The sequence below is a fragment of the Equus asinus genome, chromosome 23 (genome assembly GCF_041296235.1).
Source record: "Equus asinus isolate D_3611 breed Donkey chromosome 23, EquAss-T2T_v2, whole genome shotgun sequence".
In the NCBI taxonomy this organism is placed as follows: domain Eukaryota; kingdom Metazoa; phylum Chordata; class Mammalia; order Perissodactyla; family Equidae; genus Equus; species Equus asinus.
In genome coordinates this window covers 16,912,084-16,917,542 of record NC_091812.1, presented here as the reverse complement: position 1 = coordinate 16,917,542, position 5,459 = coordinate 16,912,084, and the positions used below count along the sequence as shown (strand labels likewise).

Here is a 5,459-nt window from a genome sequence, read left to right as displayed (position 1 = left end):
AGAGAGCGGTTCGCCCGTTGCCGACGGCTGAGAGCACGCAGCCAGTTCCCCTTCTCGCTCTGCTCTGCTCAGTCAGGAATCGGCTTTGCCCGCCACCCGGGTCTCGGAAATGTTCTGGCTGGGAATCAAGTCCAAGATGAAACACCTGCCTTCCACTGCCGTCCCACACGCACAATGCACCACATGCCAGTTGGCAGTGGAGCGAAAGAGGCCCATTAAAGAAAAGTTCCTGACATTATTAAGAAGTGCAGTCCTGCCATTGTGCGTGCATGCTCTCTCTCTCTCTCACACACGCTCTCTCTCTCTCACACACACACGCACTCTACAGGCCTCTAAAGCTTTGTGCATGTCCCATGTCCCTGGCTACTTCACTGTCAATCAAACACTGAATGAGAGAGAGCCCTCTCCTCTGTGATAACAGGTGTGTATGTAGGGGTGTTGTGTGTATGTAGGGGTATCTATGTGTATGCAGGGGTGTGTGTGTGGGTGTAGGAGGGTATGAGTGCAGAGGTGTGTGTGTGTGTGGAGGTGTGTGGGGGGGTGGGGAGGCCTGGTGCTTATGAACAGACCCACCCTGAGAGGGTCCCAGTCCAGGGCGGGGTGGTCCCCCGAGCCTCAGATGCTCAGGCAGGCTCTCCCTCGCTGCTGAGATGGCTTCTGTGTCCTGGCTCTCCCCGTGCTGCCCCTGCTGTGCTACCTACCCCGGCCTGTGCCGAAGGGTCAAGAGCCCTGGCCTTCTCCCGAGGGACGGAGGACCTTGTGGGTGGCATCTTGGTGTGACAATGCTTCCCTGGCTGCAGGACGACAGTCCGCACCCTGGCCTTGTCACATCACCCTCGGACCTGAGACAGCAGGTCCCCGTGTCCACGCCAGGCTAGCTGGCTGGGCTCAGGTTGGTCTGTCTGTCAGCCTGGCCTCTCCCGCTCCATCAGTGGTGGGTGGCTCCCTGCCAAGCCTGGCGGCCCGAGACAGTGGGCCTCTGTGAGTCGGTCTCCTGTGGGCAGCTGGATGTTTTTCTATAGAGGGGACTCGTCATTAGAGGACCCGGAGGATGAGGGGTGGCACCTTGGGCTGTTTTTCTTTCTCTTTGGCCCCATTTACTGACCCTCTCGGAGGGAGCACGGCTGCCGGCCGGTGCCCGCAGTTCACTTGTCCTGGTGAAGGCAGCTTGACAGCTGCATAAATCACACCGATACCACTAAGAGGTCGCTGCCTGAGACCGTACCGGACCACCCAAGTGCAGCCCGGCGGCCCTCCAGGCCTGCACACAAGTACAGTAATGCAAATCACTTAACCCTTTGTTGCTCCCCTGTGCGGCAACAAATGTGCCTCCCCTCCCATTCCCTGGGCTGTTTCTCGACTCTCCCCGCCCCCCAACCCCGACTGCTGACACCTCCCTCTCCTACCCCACGTCCTTCCATTCTCTCCAGATTTCAGCTGAGCTAGTGCCCCCAGCAGGTGATGAGAGGACCAAGGCCTCACCAGGGCTTTGGCCAAGGTGGGATGGCATTGGCAGGGACAGTAGTATGAGGGAGGGGCAGGGCAGTAGCTGCAGGACACGTAGACAGAGAGTGTGAGCTGAGCCCACAGGATTCTGGCCAACGCAACTGCAGCTCTAATGTCGTGGCATCAGGGGTGGTTCCTGCGCAGTCTAATGACAGACACCCCAGGCCTCTGGCCCAGATGCAGAAGGGAAGGTGAAACTCCAAGTGAGCTTCTAAAGAGAAAACAATGACTTGTTTCCTCGCCTGCCCCGTGGGAAACCTAACAGAGCTTCCTCCCTTTAGTCACAGTTCTCACGTGTTGATGATGCAAGCTCGTGCTGTGCAAGGTGCCAGGGACACCAATGAGAATGAGTGTGCCCTCTCTGGAGCTCGCAGTCCTGTGCGACCCCATGTGACAGGGCCTTTCTAGGGCTGACCCGCCCGTTAAGATCTGTCCTCAGCTCCTGCAACTGCCCCCTTGCTGATTCTCCTGCATCCGGCTAGTCTGCATCTGCTCAAAATGCCCATGCTGCTCCTCTGCAGGGCCTTTGCATTATTTGCTATTTCTTTTCTTAGAGCATCTAAGAAAGAGTGTGCCCCCTACATACCTTTCAAACCTTGCTCAATTGCCATCTTCTCGGCTGAGCCTCTCCTAGACACCCGATTTAGCTCTGCCACTAACTCCTCCTCCATCTCTACCGGTCTTCCCTGCTTCATTTTTCTTTATAGCACTTAGCTGCTTTCAAGAATGCCATACAATTCCCTTCTTTACTTTGTTTATCATGTGCCTTCCCCGACAAGTGTGGTAATTCTCTGACGGGAGGAACTTCCAATTGTTTTGTGCACTGATTCTCCTGGGTGACTCCAATGTTGCTTCCACATAGTGGGTGCTCAACACATATTTATCGAGTGATTGAATGACATAACAAAGGAATGGGCAACGGGCCATGGGGACCGAGGGGAAATAGTGAGGCATGAGCTTATTCGGGCTGGGCAGGGCAGGTGTGAGTCCCAAATTTATCAGCCCAGGGATCAATCTTCCTGTCAGAGAAGTTGGAAGCCATAAGGGAATTAAGGAAATTCACTTCCTCTTTGTCATCTCTTAGCATTACACCATTGCCTGCAAGAAATATTTATTGTTTTTCCCTGAAAATAGTTCCGTTTATTTGTGGTCAGCCGAATAATAGTCCCCAAAGATGCTTGCAGATGTGATGAAGTTCCGGATCTTGAGATGGGGAGGTTATCTTGGCTGATCTGGGTGGGCCCAATGTAATCACAGGTGTTCTTCTAAGAGGGAGACAGGAGGATCAGACAGAGAGAAGGAGATGTGACCACGGAAGAAGAGGATGGAGCCATGTTGGGCCACAAGCCAAGGAATACAGGAAGCTTCTAGAAGCTGGAAAAGGCAAGGAAATGGATTATCCACTAGAGCCTCCAGAAGGAATGCCGGCCCACCAACACCTTGATCTTAGCCCAGGAAAACTGATTTGGGACGTCTGACCTCCAAAACTGTAAGATAATAAATTTATGTTATTTTAAGTCATGAAGTTTGTGGTAATTTGTTCCGGCAGCAATTAAGAAACTAGCACAATATCCTTTTAATAATTTTTGAGCATTTTTTTCTCAATCCTAACCTTGATTTGGGTTTTTTCTCTGCTGACATTATTCCTAGAGGTGGGTACTACTCACGCATCTTCTTTTCCATCTTTGCACATGGCCTGCTTAAAGTAGATTTCTCTTTTTTCTTCTTCTTCTCCCCACTGCCCCCCAGTATATAGTTGTATATTCTAGTTGTGGGTCCTTCTAGTTGTGTAAAGTAGACTTGATCTGAAAGTTCTTTGTGCGATTCCTAAGTGATTTGCATTTTTCTTAGACAGAGTTTTCCCAGATCCATCTCTTCCTTGTTGAAATCATCTGAGTTTGTATAATCCACGTGTTTTCATATGTATTTACTTATGAATGCTCTCGGCAGCTCTCAGGGGGCGGTGCTTTGGTCTCTATGGGCCCTTCTATCTCTGAAACTTTTCCGCTGGGTTGGGTACTCTGCTCTATTTCTTCCCCTCAAAACCTGAATCCTGCTAACAGCCCTTTGCCCACGTCCTAGCTGTGCTGGTCCTGTGTGACCATCAGATCGCGGCGGGGGAGCAGGGTGGGAGGTAGAATTCTGGTCATTCATCTGAGCAGAGATGGCTGGTGGCTCACCTCCTCCCAGCATCCTCCTCCTCCCTCTGTCCTCCTTTTGCTGTTGTCAGGCACCTCTGGATGAAAGACTCTCAGTCAAAGACATTGCCCAAAGAATAGGACAGAGAAATTTTCCTTAAATGATCTTCAGGTACTCTATGAAAATACTTAACTGGAAAATATACACAAATGGTCCTGTATTTGTTCATCCAACATGCGTTTGTTGAATACTTACCACCCACAAGGCTCTGTGCCTACCAATAGGAAATGCGAAAAACTAGGTGCAAGAACGCCCCCAAATGATGTGTAAATGGGATTCCTGGGATACTCCTATAGTATTTACAGACATGAATGCTATCATCAAGGAAATGTCAGTGGAGCTCACAGGATGGATTTGCTTTGTTCGTTGGAGTAAGTTGGTTGTGAACCCCTTTTCTTTTCCGTCTTTGTCTCCCAGAGGCTGGGCTAGCCTTACTACACATGGAGGAGGTCGGGTGGCACTCAGGATGCTGAAAGAACAAGAAATATGGCACTAAAACTAGAAGTGGATTATGCTACTTAACGGCTGAAAACTGAGGACTGGAAACTTGTATCTCTACCTTCGATCTGTGTTGTCAAACGTTGATCACTTGAAATGCGGCTAGTGCAGCTGAAGAATGGATTTTCAATTCTGTTTATTTTATGAAATTTAAGCTTAAATCTTAAAATGATACACACTTGACTTATTGGGAAGCTTTTAAGTATGTTTAGAACAACTTGGGCACATGAATCTACTTTTTCAATTGTACGTTTTATAAAATCTAAATACAGATTAAGCATTTCTGATAAAAATTTAGTGTCTAAATTGAGATGTGCCAGATTTTGAAGACTTAGTATGAGAAAAAGAATAACATATCTCATTAATAATTTTATATTAATTGTGTGTTGAAATAAGAATATTTTGGATATATTGGACTAAATTAAAATATATTATTAACATTAATTTCACCTGTTTCTTTTTACCTTTTTCTGATATGGCTACTAGAAAATTTAAAATTATGTAGTGGGCCACATTGTTTCCATTGGCCAGCACTGCCTTGAATGATCGTTGTTATTCTTCCTAAACACATCTTGAGCAAGATCGGAAATTTTTGATCACTTCTTACGAACATATCTTCCAATTTTTTTTTTCCCCAGGAAGATTAGCCCTGAACTCACATCTGCTGCCAATGTTCCTCTTTTTGCTGAGGAAGACTGACCCTGAGCTAACATCCATGCCCATCTTCCTCTACTTTATATGTGGGACAACTGCCACGGTATGGCTTGATAAGCAATGTGTAGGTCTGTGCCCGGGATCCAAACCAGTGAACCCGGGGCCCCGAAGCGGAAGGTGAGAACTTGACCACTGTGCCACTGGGCTGGCCCTCTTACAATTTTTAAATGGAGTTGACTATAATAATTTTGGAAAATGTATTTGAATCCTTGCAGCTGTTTCCACTTGGATTACATGTTGGTGGGTAGACTAAGAAGAAAAGATACGTTTTAGCTATACGCACTCACAGAATGCGAAACAGAGAATGGTGAAAACCCAATAATCAAAAATAAAACCACCAAAACAGGCAAAGCATTCACAAAAACACCCAGACAAATGCTAGGCTCCTAAGTGACTTTGAATTAAATGTGTCTTCCATAAGCTCCCAGTTGAAACATACGGAGGGTGAGCCTTCTCCTTCTATTCTGGGACTGAGGCCATTTCACATGTTTCTTCCTTTACCCTCAAGACCCATTTGGGGCCTTTACCACTGCTTCTACCCC

General features: G+C 48.0%; 1 long non-coding RNA gene across 1 annotated transcript; it reads left to right on the top strand.

Moving 5' to 3' along the window:
• Positions 1 to 255: 255 nt before the first annotated feature.
• Positions 256 to 4,516, top strand: LOC139041748 (uncharacterized). The gene is made up of 3 exons (XR_011497596.1): positions 256 to 421; positions 2,777 to 2,995; positions 4,123 to 4,516. It is a non-coding gene; the product is annotated as an uncharacterized lncRNA (long non-coding RNA).
• Positions 4,517 to 5,459: the final 943 nt, after the last annotated feature.